Raw genomic sequence first — 15,634 nt, 5'->3', positions numbered from 1 at the left:
AGAGCTTGCTTGGTATGGACTTTGGAGATGCCCTGTGGCAGAAGTGTCAGTGTGATTGAGGAGATAGAAGCAGGAGCAGAAGTCAGCTGGGGGAGGATGGAAAAGTTAAGGGAGTTGGAGGAAACAGAGAATGTGGGAGCTGATGAAGAGACTAAATAGCAAGGAAAAGAGAAATGAGGAAGAGTGAGAAGGCAGACACCTGAACTATATTTGGAGCCTGAAGTTAGTCAGTCCTAGATCTATACTTAGGTACTAAATAAATGTTTCAAAGAAATCCTGAGCACTCATCGCCTTCACTAGAGCTGCTCAGTCCTCAGCACTTCTGAAAAGGAGGCCAGGCAGACTCTGAGCACACAGCTCAGATTCAAATCCCTGCATTTCAGTTATCTGGGTTTTTCAGGTTGCATTCTAGGTTTCGTCTTGATTTTGTGGTTTACACCCAGCTTTGAATGCTCCTCCTGTTGAGCAAAGTTGTTTTGTTTTTGAATTGCTGCAGAGGGATGAGAGATTTTGCCTTGAGAGCTTTAAAGCATCTCCAGCTGCCTCTGAAATCCCCCCTGGAAGCTTGTTCCTCTCTCAGCTAGAGGCAGCATTATAGGACATGGATGGGAAAAGAACAGTGTGTGCTCCCTTCCAGGTCTGCAAATGCATCTTCCAGAGCCAGGGACCTCTCTGTGACCTGACTGTTTGTTTCCATGTTTGATTTTACCTCATAAAAGGGAAGATAGGAAAGAGATAAGAGAAGAGCACCAGAGCCGAGCATGATCTGCACTCTGTGCCCTGCTGAGCCAGCACTGACCTCCCACAGCAGAAGGCTCAGGGCCATGGTGACAGCGCTGCTGGGGCTCGGGCACACAGACACACCTTGGGTTTTAATATAATCTTCTGTCCATTCCTGTGTTCTGTTCCCTCTGCTTTTCTGCTTCTTTACTATCCCAGGAGATAGCAGCAGCTGTGCTGTGACCCAGACAGCTCAGCCCCAGCTCCAGGTACGGCTTGTTGTGCTCAATTCTGCAAAAACCCTTCCTTGCCTGGTACAACCCATCTGCTCCCCCAGCTCAGAGCCACCCTGGGCCACCGAGGAGAAGGGAATCATTCCTGTGAGCCAGGCAGGGTGTGAAGCCCTGGGAGAGGCTGGGAGCTGAGTCCCAGCTCCGTGGGAGATCAGGCTTTACAAGCAGAACTTGGGTGACTTCATCCTTCAGAGGAGGGACCGCTCCCTGGAGCTGGCAGTTCAATCACTTATCTCCTCCTGGGAGGCTCACACGGGCTGCCTCTGGGGTTTGCAACCAACAAAAAGGAACCAAAATGTCAAACCTGACCAATTCCTACCTTGACTGGAAAATAAGCTAGATGCTGGATTTCAGTTTAAAGAGCAGAATATGTAAATGCCATCCCAGGCAGGATGGAAGTTGAAGCATCTAGCCCTAATGAATGTGCAGATGTGCCTGTTAATAAAGCTCTGAGAGCAAGTAATTGCTGCTTTTTGTACTACATAGCTCAGACTCTGTGTAGTAAATGGGAAGGATTGCCAAATCCCATTTGTTACTTCTAACACACTCTATGTTATGGTTTGTTTCTATAGCAATAATCCCAAGAAGGATTTCATGTTCACATAGATCAAGAAATAAATCTCTTGGACATACAGCTGTCTAGATGAGGAAAATAAAAAGTTAAAACAGCTGTGAACTTACAGGACATCCTGGCTGCAGCATAAAACAGCAATGATTTATTCAGTGCAATCTCTCACTGTCAAAGCCATTTTTATTATCAAATAGAAACCATCTAAACAGGATATTGCCTGAACTTTTGCATCTTATTAAATGAGAAATCTTGCTGAAATACATGGTAATGCTTTTTAAGAAAAAGTTACAATTTGAAAATAGGAAATAAAACAGCTGTACAACTGTCACTGAGACATTTATCTTGGGTATTGTCAAAAAATTAAATTTTACTTTTTTATTGTGAAGTTCCTGGTCTAACCTCAAGTTTTCAGGCAAAACCTATGTCATATCTGAGCTGGTGTATGATTGCCACCTTACTTGCCACCAAAGAAGATGTGAAGGTTTTAATAGATGCCTTTTGCTCCTTTTTGCATTACATTCTCAGCAGGATGAGGCCAGATGTACAAAGGATAAAAGCCTCCTTCTTTACTAAGCTTAAAAATAACTAACATTAGCATTTGGCAGACATGAATTCAGGACAGGGACTTCTCTGCTCACACTGCCTAATTTCTTTTTCTGTTCATACATTTCAGGAGTTCTCTCTTCAAGAGTACTAAACAGAAACAAGGTATTTCTTTGAAAGAGCTCAAATACACAGACAAGGTTCTGCTGTCAATCAGGCACAGAATACAGAAACAAGGGAAAGCATTGAGAGGAAAACAAACAAGCAAACAACCAAGGAGATTTGTCTCATTGAACTCTTTGGATGATGGAAAAGGCAGCACAGACAGAGGCAGACCCCTCCCTGAAGAGCAGTGACAGGACCAGAGGCAGCACTCCCAGGCTGCAGCAGAGAAATTCCAGCTGAAGAGAAAATCATCCCCTGAGCACTGTGTGAAATTGGAAGAGGGACCTGGAAAGGCTGTTCAATTTCCATCCTGTGAGGTTTTCAAAACTCAACTAGACAAGACTCTGAGCAAACTTCAAGCCCTGATTCAAGTGGGAGCTTGGACTACAGAGTGCAAGCAGTCGCTTCTGATTAGCCTCTCTGTAATTCTAACACACATTTCCATTCAAATATTGCCCCATTTCTGAGCTTTTTAATATAAACCCTGGCAAGTAAAAATTGAGTCCAGATTATTAGATATTTGTAAAGAAGTACATCTTGGCATAAAAAGTTTTTTTCCATTTTTCCTGGAAACAACAGCTCTAATATGGTAAAAAATACTCAAAACCTCACTTGAAAACCTCTCGGATTTAACCTGAAGCCAGTGAGATTCAAACATGTGAACATTCAGCAGGTGCTTCCATGAACTTTCATCCAATTCAACACACAATGTTTTGCTGTTCCTCTCATTTCAGAAGCAAATCTGATGCCAATTTCAGTTGATAAATGGTGCTCTGGAGGAAGTCAGATGGTGAGATATTAGTGAAGGGCAAACTTCCACCCCCAACAAAAAAATGACTGATGATACAGGTGGCTGCACATACACAGCATTTAAACTACCTCTGTACTCTGAAGGGGTGAGACCAGGAGACAGGAAAATGTTTCTGCACTGGCTAAAAAAAACAAAGAGAAAATCCAGGGGCTGGTCTGTGTTACACAGAACCTCCCATGTGGCAGAAAGCAGGGCATGTGCCTCCTTCCTTGCCTACAGAAACACAAGGTGATAAATTAAGAGCAAAGGCAGATTGGACTCAGCACTACTTGGGAAAAGGAACACCAAATGCTGCTGGGCTGGGCTGGTAACATTTTGTGCTAACTTTGCCAAAATGTTATGTCCACCAGCCATGGCCAGAGCAATCAGAACCACCATTTTAAAAATAATGGCAACATACACCTTTTTATCTTTCCCCACTGGCCAGCACTGCCTGGTATTTCCACACATGAAAAGAGACACAGACACTTCTCACTACAAATGACACTGCTTACACAAAATATTTCTGGACTTGATTCTCAGAGCTGAAGCATGGAACCAAAGGATCACCAGTGTTTGGGAGAAAAGTTACCCACACACTGCGCAGCTATCTACATCTTCAAGTGCTTTGAAATCTCTGTTAAACCAGTGCCCAGACCTGGAAGACTGAGGAGGTGTAAAGGAGCCCTAAGAATGCACGTGGGCCCGCTGATCTGCAGCAAGAGGGGTTCAAGGTACCAGAGAACAGCTGCAGGCTGCCAGCTCTGCCCTCCTGCAGCACAGCCAGGAGGGGAAATACCCACCAGCATCCTCCTGCTCCACCACTTGCTGTCACAAGTGTCCCCATGGCAGGCACAGATCATGCTTATGTGGACACAAAATGTTCAGAAAACATTTAATGTGGTTTTCAGTGCCTTTGATGTGATAAGTGTTTTATCCTTTATCAAAAACCTAATCACACTGTTTACTTTTGATCTTCATTTCATCTCTGCCTTCCATCTGCTCTGCCTCTCTCAAGGGGAAACAAGAGTTGGTACCATGTGACGAAAGGAACGGGGCTGCCGACTTATCTTCCCACCCACTTAAATTTCAGATTAACCAAATAAATAAAAGCCTTCCCACTTCAGGGATGAAAGGCACAAGCTTCTGACAATCTCCCAGCAGATTTACAGGAGCTAGAGAGGGTGGTATGGGAAGGTGTGGAGGCTGGGACATCCATCTGTGCCACGAGGGAGGCTCCAGTGTCACTCAAGTCAACATCCAAGGAGTATGGGTAGGACCAACCAAGACCCAAGTCAAGCATTAGTTTGGCAAGGTACAGACTTTAACAAACATACCTAATCCAGAGTGAGCTGGGAATCAAGATAGGAGACATCTGCCATCCCATCTCAATCCTGAAAAAGCCTTTTCTGATCGAACAACCACCAAAACCATAGCTAAAGGAAGATGGCTCACAATAAAACATTTTGGAAAAACATCTTGACTAGTTTTAGTAACCAGGTCTATTAGTGTGTATATATATATATATATAAAATAACCAGCCATCAGGGAGCAAACCCTGTCAGAATAGCACAAGACACACTGAGATCTCCTCAGCCTCAGTACCTGCCCTCCGCTGTCACACAAGCCCTAAATACCACTGAGCTCATCAGAAACTTCAGTAGCAGATGCTCATTTCTCTTTACATTACTTTCAGTAATTTTCCAGCTATTCATCTTTTCTGACAAAAAAAATCAAAACCATCAGATAATCATAACAAGTTAACATTCAGATTTTTCTCTGCTTATTTTGTAGGGAGGGAATCAGAGGAAAGAGGAGAAAATAATTCTGGTGTTTCAGAATACAAAAGGAAAACCACTGCAAGTTGCTTCCAGTTTCCAAGGCCATGGTTATAAATGTATTTTCAGCAAGAGTACCTGGCATTAACAAACTCAATGTATTTGATGATGATGAAATTAGGAAATTGGTAGCAGATGTAACTTTCTTATCACCCTTTCACCAGGCCCTAAAACATTCCATTTACAGCCCATGCAGTTGTGAGATTGCTGAAAACTGAACCTGTCAATCCCAGTACTGCTGGAAATGGTTAAACGAGCAATATAATGAAGTCTCTACACGAGTTAGAAACACAAAGGAAGCACAAGGGATAAGAACAGTGGGGAAAAACACTGCAATATTCTCCAGTCTCAGTAATGATGATTACAACTCAATGCAGGTTCCCTCCCCTTTTGCACCCACTCCTTGAAGCAGCTGAGGACTTCACTGAGATTCCCATGAATGATGCTGCAAGAGCAGCAAGTGAATTTATGGCTTTGTATATCTAATCAGAATTAGATGACAATTCTGTTTCCTTTGATCCCACCTGGTTCTCACCTCTTACTCATCCACCCACACGTATCACTTCCCTAAAGAGTTCACCTGGTGAAGCCTTCTCAGAGAGGAGGGGAAGGAAAACTCCTCACAAATCTAAACCAGCAATCACAGAAAGCAACCTTGGGTAAAGGAAGGGGAGCTGAGTACCAGAGAGGACAGGACAAGGCAGCTTTATGATGTGTTGTGGTACACAACACCCCAGAGCAGGGGATGTGGGTCAGGAGCCTCAGGGTGCCTGGAAGACTTTTCTTTTTCTTCTGCAAAACTGATCTCCACAGAAATTACTGGGCTCTACAACTCCACAGATTTACTCCAGGCTAGAACAAGATCTTTTGTAATTCTCCAAGAAAGGCACATCGGTGCATTCAAAGCTGCAGCAGAGCCAGGGTACGTCTGCCTGCTGAATTCATTCCACCACAGTAAAATGATCCTAGATGTAAAATGATCTTGTACTAGAGGTTTATGAGAAATATCTTGCGGTCAGAAAAACAACCATGCTGACCAATTACCTCGAAATCTGACTGACACGCCTCAGAAAGAGGCTCAATTTATAGGTAAAGAGGCATTAAATCAATTACCAGCACGGTGCAAGCAAGAACAAGGTCACCTTGCTGAAGGAATATTTCTGTTTATGCTCATGTCAGAGTATTTTGCTCAATAGAGAAAAATGAAAACCTGATTATCATGAATTTGGTAGACTGGTCTGATGTAGAATGTAAATCAGAAAAGGGAAGATTTATGGCCAATTAAATTGAACTCCAATCAAAATCCCATTCAGGCAACAGTTCCCTGGGGGTTTCAATTTGTTAGTGCCACTTTTTTTTAATAACTTTCTTTTTCACGTAACATCAGCAATAACAAAAGCCCTTCAGTAACAAGCAGAGCCACAAACAGTTTATTTATCTTAAAATGCCATCATTGCCCGGAATCAGAAGGCATTGAAAGGATGAGCTGCAAGCGCTTAAGAACAACCCCCCCACAGCACTGCAATGGGTGTAAAGCTTTTTTTCTTAGTCTCAGAGCAATTTCTCTTTTCATTAATCTGGTTCAAGTCTGAGGTATTCCTCCTGAGTAGCAGGGAGTTGGTGCTGACCCTGCTGGGAGAGCAGCACAGCCTCTGATGTCTCAGAGCCCTTCCCAGTGCTGGGTGTGCACGTGGCAGACACGGCCGGTGGCAAATCTGCACCTCATCATTAGCAGATTTTTAGAATTATTAGAAGGAGAACGGCTATCAGCATATTCCAGATGCCCTTGACAATATTCAAATGAATGCCAAAGGCAGCAGTCTGGATTTCTCTCTTTAGGCTAGGAAATCTATTTTCTGCTCTAATGTGACTCTCTCTCCCCTTACACCTCCCCTTCCTTCTCAGTTCCTGGTAAAACCCTTAGACAATATAAAAACTATTCTAGTGCATAGAATTTTTTTTAAAGTGAAAGTTATCCTTTTTTTATCTGCTTAGAAATTATCCATTATCTTTTTTCTCCCTCTTTTAAGGAAAGAAGGTGGCTAAATAGAACATAAATGGGAAAAGGAAAATGAGAGTCCTTAGGGTGGGAATGAATTACTGTACCTTTTGTTTAACACAAAATTGCAAACTTTGCCTGAGTGAAGTCAGAGCTCAACCAGGCATGGATAGAGAGGGAAATACCGGAACAAAACCATGCAGGCAGCATTCCCAGAAACCACTGACATCAACAGGAGCCTTTTGGCTCAGTTCAGTCATCACTGATGGGCCACCACTGTGACTGCCTGGAAATCAGTCAATGCTTGGATTTTCTTGCTTCAGCAGTGGAAGTGGTGAGGAGATGAAGTTATTTAAGGATAACTAACACTTGTCAACCTGCAAGGCTGTGTGATTTTGTTGGGCAGCCTGGGCTGTGGCATTGTCAAACACCTAAAACCAAGAAAGCCGCTGTGGAAATTGTATTTAATACCCAAACACCCGAGCGTGACATCGCGACTGCTGTCAGACCTCAGCCGCCTCCTCCCAGGAACAGCTCCTTCCAGGCCAGACCTGGAGGAACCTGAGAGGCTTAAAAGCAGCATGGCAGAGTCTGGCCCCCGCAACACCGACAGCTTTGCAGGAGCAAGGCTGCCTCTCCCCAGCTAAATGAATGCTGTCTCCACCGCATGCTGTCAGAATTACAATGGAAAGCCCGTAAATAAAACAAAAATGCAGATCTCAGTCCTCCTCTCATGACATCTTGGTGAGAACAAGCCCTGACAAGAATAAAAAAACCTCCCACACTAAGCAAAGCACTTCTGCTATTTATGCAGAAGGAAGAAGGAAAGCTGTATATCAAACAAATAATTATAAGAGCAGCTTTATCAGTCCCTGCTGATTACTCTCAGCTCGGTTTGATGATTCTGCCAGCGCTCCGCAGGTTGTTCAGAGAGGTGGATGTCACAACATTTTACTTGCAGTTCTTTCATTTATTAGCACCTACTGCTACCTGTCTCTTAGTCAAAGATCTTGGCATACATTTAGAAATTGGTCTCCTGGAATCTGTCAGGGAGGTTTAAAAACCTATAAATCATATTTTTATACATACACGTACATCCTCAGACTCCACATGTGAATATGAATGCATAATGATGTATTTTGGGTGTTACATATGTAAATGCAGTTATACAGAGACACACACATTCATGCAAGTGCACCCCTCCTCCTCAATATGTAAATACAGAAATTCAAGTAACCTCCTTAGCACTGCTCCAGTTTGAGTGGGACAACATTTCTGTTGACCTATTTTCTTCCCCAAATTTGCTAAAATATTAAATGGAAGAGGGTCTCATTTTTATCTCAGAAAACATCAACACATTCTGAAGAGCAGCATAAGCTCTGACTGTCACCAGTGTCAGTTTATCACCACTGTATCATCATTACACTGTATTCCAGCAATGCTCAGTTACCAGAGCAGGAGCAAAAATCTAAGAGACAATTGTGCCAATTGCCAGGGTCTGGAGGCACCCCTGAGATTTATGTCCAGCTGCAAGGCATCCTTTGTGTGGAGCATCTCTGAGCTCTGGTGTGCAGTGCCTGGCTGAGGGGACAGACAACCAGGCACCTGATTTATGGTGCTCACATCTCTGAGCCTCAGCTCACCTGCAGGAGCTGTGCACAGGACTGTGGGCAGGAAAACTGAGAGGTCAGAGCAGAGCCTGTCAGTGATGGATCCAGCCATGCAGGCCCCCTAGTGCAGTCCCCCTGTTCAGCCCTGGGCAGGAGAGGCACTGAACACTCAGACAGACTCAGGAGTTCTCTCCCTGGCAGGGAGGATGGACAGAGCACAGGGGCTCCACCAGCACAGCCAGCACCAGGCTCCAGCCTACACACAGACTCAGGTTATTTCATCCCAGCAACCTCAGAGTGCTCCAGACTGATGAGCAGGCTCTCATCCTCTATGGATGACATATGGACACGTCTCCCTGAAAGAAATGAGCTCGTGAGCTTCTGGATTTCCCCTTCTGGAGCACCATCTGTGCCCGCTCCCAGTCCCACCACCCGCTGCCGCAGCGTGACCCGAGGCAGCGCCGCATCTCTGGCTGTCCCCAAATTTAAACACGTTCACGCTGGAATATGCTCAAGCACACACAAGTTCAACCTTCATTTGGGCAGGCAAGGAGTCTTTGGCTGACAGATTTTCTCTGGCTGCACTAAGTATTACAAAAAAGAAAAAAAAAAAAAAAAGAAAGAAGAGACTGCTGACATTTAGGATAACACTGCAAGTCTGTAGCTGGAAAATAAATCCCTCTGCTTCAGGAGGAGGAAATCTGAGCTGCAGCCCAAGCAGCAGTGCAGGTGAGGGTGCTGGGCCCAATGCCGGGGTTCCCGGCACCCCAGGGAAGCACCATGCTCAGCCCTGACCACCCCTTCCCCAGGGGACACGAGCAAGGGAGAGTCACTGCTGAGCTGACTAATTGCTCATTAGCCAAAATTAACTCTGCAACGCAATTCTGTGATCACTGCTAGAAGTCTGTCATTAAAAAGGACTGCAGACATTTGTTGTTAGCTTCCAATCAAAGCAGCAGCAATGTGATGTCCTGGCTTTGGGATCAACAATCTGCTCTTAGAGAAACACGGGAATTGCCCATGGTCCATCCAGCTCACCCACCTGCCTCTCACACTGGCCACCAGCAGCATCTCAGACAGGCAAGAGCACTGCAGGGTGCAGAAATACAACACTGCCCACTACAGGAGCCTCTTTCTGCTCCTGAGTTAGGGGAATAGCTTGTACCCCAAAGCACAAGATTTAATATCCATCCAAAACCTGCTCTAGTTTGTGATTCTCAGTGCCCATGCAGAAATTATAACCCTCAGGAACCAGGACCAGAACCCTTCCTAGAGCTATGGTAGGGAGCTCAGTGAAATACAGTCCTGTCAGAGGAACTGATTATAAATATCAGGAGATGAGTTTTTTCTTGGCATCATTCCACTGATTTTTGTGGTATAAAACCCAGGGGTGAACATGGTCCAAGATATACACAAAATGAGCTAAATTCTGAACTGCACTTGCTGACCTCATAACTCTTCAGCAGTTGAAATGTGGACTACAAAGCCAATTTCCATAAAGGACATGTCCAGTTAACAGTGGGAGACTGTGCTGACTCGAGCTGTGTGAGCACACTACTGAGATATTTCCCACATAATCTACATTCATTCCATACTTTTTGGAAGTGCTCCTCAAAAGATGGTGTCAAGGGTGCAAATCCTATAGATCAAAAAGATATGTAACCCGTCAGAAGGCACAGAGCTTTAATTACTCATTATTTTGGTGCTCTGAGAAGCCCCAAAAAACACACATGGGTTTTCTTCCCCCCAGCCTCCAAGACTGCAGGGCAGCAGCTTGCTTAAGATTTGCCCCAGACACAGACACCCCTCTGGAGTGCTTGGGAAGGATATGCTGTACAGAGACAGTGAAAATCCCAATTTGTGTCTGCAGATAGCACCCAACATAAAAAAACTATATTCATCCCTTAATTTTGCATATTGTTTGAGCAATAGGAATTAAAAACAGCAAGTCTCACTGTTATGAAATTGTACTGTTTTAATAATATAACAAACTGGCTGATACAAAATTTGAATGTACACCAGAGTTGTTACCCTGTGGCTAAATGTCTCACCCTTACTTAATCTTCTCAGGCATCAGACCTGCACAGACAGACACAGGACCTTAAATTCCACAGAGGAATTTCTGGTAAACTATGCATCTACAGATATGCAAACACAGAGTATTTGCAAAAGGACGAGTCTAATGTCACCTGTAAGCTCTCAAGCCTGTAGATTTATATATGCAATTGAAGAAAACCCTTGACTTTCTACCCTGCATGGGAAATTGGATGAATCACATGCTCAAATTAGGTCTGGCATCACTCATAGCTGGGGCCATATTCTTGCCATCATAATTCTGTTCTGTGGCCTCAAAAAGCTCTTGAAATCAGTGTGAATATTCCACAAGTATGCTTCTGCTCATGTGGGTAAGGGGAGTCACCTTTGCTCCCCAAATTCAACTGAAGGCTCACATCAACATTTACAAGGTTAGAGATCACATTTAAAAGCCTCTGGTATTTGCAAATTTTCTAAGAGTGCTAATACCAAAACCAGAAAAGTGCAACTTGTCTTGAAATGTTTATTCAACTAAATAATTATTTCAGTTTGAATAATTCTAAAGAAGCTGAGCCAGCATCCTGCTGCAAACAAAGAATATTGACAATAATCCTGCTTTTTGCTCAATTTAGGGCAGTAACTAGAAGATACACACTGCCCTTTGTCAAAGGGGTATAATCCAAGTAGGAATATGTGATAGCACAGAGTAGCCTCAAGGACTGTTTTAAGAACACTTTGAATTTAAATAATCATAAAGATTAGGGGGTCAAGCCAGGAGCATGTGCAAAAACCTGCATTTGCAGGTTCCCAATAAAATACACCCTCCATGGACCCAGTCTTTGGGAACAGGCTGTACTCACACAAACATTTACTGTTGCTTGAATTTGCAGGAGGATGGACAAGCACAAGTGAAGATTTCATTGCATCCCTTGCTAGGATGTCCCCAGCTGCAGCTGTGATGGACATGGGGTATGGGAACCTGATTAAGAAACCATCTGAACTCCATGAAGAGAAAACTGTGGAAGTGAAGAATGTTGTGAAGTGTGCAGTGTTGAGTGAAACCAAGAAGTTGGGCTGAATGTTGGTTTGTAAACAACACTAATTAGATCAGAAAATGTAAGAATAGCAGAGTCCCACGCAAGCTTCCATTAAAGTTTCCAGCAGTACAACTGAGGAGCTGAAACACCACGTACAAGCAGCATAGCCCCTGGCTCCTGGCTTCACTAGAAATTCTGCATTTAGATGTGTATGGTCATTCTGTTCTTTGGGAGGGCACTTTCAGATCCAGGATGCTCTTCTTGAATTTCAGATTTTCAAATTCCCGTTTCAGCAGTCCCTGCTGTCCTTTTAGATGGCACTGAAACTTCACAGACTGTACTTCCCTACAGAGAGAATCTATTTAGGAGGGAAGCGGGGAGGTAACCAGCTGGAAACCCATGATGGAGGAAAGACTACTTGTTACCTCCCCAAGGGAGACATAGGAGAGTAAAAGTTAATGGAAGGATAATCAGGAACTCTTCAGGGATATCAGTTTATATGCCAGGAGCATATATAACTGAGACTTGTTTGCATATCAAGAAACTACAGGAGAAGGTGTGACAGCCAAATGCAGCTTATGAAAATATGGCTATCTGTAAAGCTGATAGCTGCCTCACATGTGAAAACCCAATCCTAACACTCAACTTGGCAAGTGAAGGCTAAATAACATCAATATGTCTGCTCTGGGCAGCCGCACAGTGAAATCGCTTCTTATGACATTTACAGTGTTTTCAGAAGACATGCCTGGGATTCAGAGAAACAGGCTGGTTTCTTAGGGATTTTAAGGATGCCAGCTTAAAATATCCACAAAATTGAAATACTCTTAGCTTTAAAACAACATGGCAGAATCAGGTGCCTTTAAATAGTCAGCGAAAAAAAAAAACCCAATCCAGCAACTGGCTTGAAAACACCACACTGTGCTACATGAGCAGGACAAGACATAATTCAGTTTTAGACAGAGCTCTGCATATTTAAGTTCTTCAAAGAGTTTTAGCAGATTAAACTCCAGAGAAGCTGCAGTGTCCAAAAGCAGAGGTGTATTGCTATTTATCTGCTCAGCAGTGCACACCTGCAGTCACATCACCTGGAGAGCTCTGTGTACCTCAGTGGGGCCAAGAGTGTCCTGGCATGGGAGCCCTTTTGGGAAACAGAAGGAATTCACCCACATCTGAATGGCCTCCATACTGTAACAAGCATTTTGTTCAAGAACTATCTTCTAAATAGAGGTATCTGTGAAGATCCTCCCCTTCACACCAATGCTCCCACTCACTTCAATCCCACACATTCAATAAAGCCCCCAGCTGGTCCCTGTAAATGCCACTGCACTCTGGCCAGATCTGCGCCCTGACCTTCCTGCCAAGGCCAGCACAAAGCTCTCCTTCCCTTCCTGCTCCGGACTGGTTGGCAGTGGTGCTGCAGCCTATTAAACACGATGAAAAGGAAGGACCACGAAAAGCCTTTCACTGGGCTAAGTGATCAAATGCAGGATTTTATTATTAGAATCTGTTTTGTCAAAAAGGAGAATATTGGCCAAGATTATCTCAGTCTGTTCTGTGATCGTTTCAGTGAAATCTTTCCCACTGGCCAAATCCGGAAATGTGTGGGAAATTAAGTGATTTAGCCTATTATACATCTTCTACCACGCTAATGACCAACATTCTTCTTGACTGTCCAGGGCGTTTTTTAGTGTGTGCCTGCCATTCATAAATATATAATTGCTTTCTTGTTTAAAATTTGTATTAACATAGTGAGCAGTTAGATGGCTACCACAATTACCTGGGGGCAAAAATAGTTCCATCTCACATATGGTACAATCCACCGCCATTTCTCAGGACTGTAGTCCATGCTGCCAGCTGAGTGACTTCTCTGTGAGAACTCAATTTCAAAATTCCCAAATCCTCTGCTTTTAAAGCTTTTCATGTTACACCAGCTCTTCATTCTGCTTCACTGCCACACCACACACCATGAGAAGCCAGAGCCAAGAGGTTATTCTGGAGCTCAGTCCATCATTATCCAACACTCACTTCTACAAAAGCCTCCAGGAGCTTCAAAGTTCCAAATGATCCACAAAAAAAGAGTTTGGTCCAGCACCATGCCTCCGTCCTCTGTAGAATCCTCACATTCTTTTTAGTCTCTCTCACGTCTCCAGATCTTTGATAATTTTCACCTTCTCCTGTCAGTTCAACGACACTTTTGATTTGCAAGTGAGTTCAGGCAGGAATTTTACCGGATGAGTAGTTTCACTACCTGCATTTCAGTATCACATCAGTACTGGCTTTCTTCCAACCAGGAGACTTAGAAGACCCCTGAAGAGGTCTTTGTATTCAGACCAAGCCTTCTGCTGAGCTGTGGGCACCATCTGTAAAGTGACTCTATGAAAATGACACCATTGTGTGGCCAACGTGCTCTTCTGACAGTAAATTTGTTTGGCACACAGAGTCAAAATCGAGCTTTTTCAAATTGTCAGCATCTTGAGCTCAGTCTTGCAGCTAAATACCACGTTGTGTTCCTTCTACTCCACGTCTCACACTTCAGCAACAATGCAATCTCAGAAATCAAACCTGAGCTGGCACTTTTTGCGATGACTCACAGAGATGATGAAAATAAGATTGCTGTCCCAGACTTGGGCTGGCTCAAAATGGCACCAAATGTATCACAGAGGTGTCTCTTAGTTCCCCACCCTTTGTTCAAAGAATTAAACATGCACACAGAGAAGAGACAGATGTGGCAATGAAATGGCTGTTTTACCCTCATTTGTAACCAGTCTGACTCTTAACTAATGGGGCTTAATGTAGCTGTACATGATGGTTTTAGATGGGTGTCTTTACTCACACTGAGTTATGCACCTCATGAAGAGCAGCAACAAAACCACACGCTCACCAACTGAAGCACTGAGAAATAAGGCTGGAGTGAGACTCTGTAAGTTAAAGTGACATTTAGTAGCATAACAGCCACGTAACCTCCAGATAGAGGCTCTTAACCCACAGCAGACTTATTTCTAATGCTGCGTTTGTCACAGGTGACATGCAGTTACATGCTCCCCAGACACGATGACACACAATAGAGAAACCTTCAGTCTCTCTGAAGGCAGAAATGTTTGTCCTTGTCACCCAGTGAAAGATGGCAACTCCAGCCTGGTGTGTGCTGCAATCACAGCAGCACAGTGAACCTGGCAGGAGGAAAATTAAAGCAGCCAAGAGGCAATGCCTACCTTTTGAATCAATTTATCTCAGGGCATGCCTGCAGCCCTCCTCTGCGAGACACTATTGCTGTGCAGCAGCAACATCACTGAAATAGTCAACAAATATCGACCTCTGAAACACCAGCCAGGCTGTTCTGCAGGAACCCTGGCATGTGACTCAGCGTGGGAATACATCTTCAAAAGCAAGAGTTTCAGGCACCATTCATTCTCTTAGAAAAAACCAAAACAAAAACCCAGCTCCCAAACAAACAGTTGATTTCAAACCACTCTTCCTCCTCCTTTATTTTAATTGCACCAGGAATGAGCTTTTCTGGAGTACTATTTTAAAAGTCTTGGAGAAGTTCTGCCAAGTCCTAGAAAAACACAATGTAATTTTAAAATTACAGTCTGACAAACTGCTGCTTTGAGAGAACAACCATCTTCTAAATGACTGAGCAGGAGCCCTCAATCGCTGCTTTACATGAGCTAGAGAAGGGACCACAGGAGCACGTAGCGGTCACTGCTCCATCTCCTTGCAGGCCATGGACTTCAACAAGATCTGAACATCACCACATTGGTAATGAAAATCTCAAGGAATTGCTCTGCACCATCTTTGCTTGGCCTGAATTTGGTCACTGTGCTGAAAACATCAGGATGGTATCACAGCACATCTGTTTGTGTGTCTTGTTACAATGTCAGATTGATACCACACAGCTCCATCGAATAACAATTAAATCCATTTGTGTTATTTCAGTCTGAGCTGGACTGTGCACTACAGAATACTACACAGAGACAGAGCACACTGGGTGCAGCAACAATCACCTGAATGAGCTCATGGTCCAGACAACAACC

The 15,634-nt window shown here is 43.9% G+C and overlaps 1 protein-coding gene across 1 annotated transcript in view; it reads right to left on the bottom strand.

Annotated features, from left to right (window-relative positions):
- The window catches only part of RASGEF1C (RasGEF domain family member 1C), a 71,927-nt gene that overhangs the window by 32,150 nt on the left and 24,143 nt on the right, over positions 1-15,634 (bottom strand). The window lies entirely within an intron of this gene.

This window comes from Poecile atricapillus, chromosome 13 (genome assembly GCF_030490865.1).
Source record: "Poecile atricapillus isolate bPoeAtr1 chromosome 13, bPoeAtr1.hap1, whole genome shotgun sequence".
Lineage (NCBI taxonomy): Eukaryota > Metazoa > Chordata > Aves > Passeriformes > Paridae > Poecile > Poecile atricapillus.
Note: the sequence above shows the minus strand (reverse complement) of the source record. Positions and strands in the feature narration are given on the sequence as shown.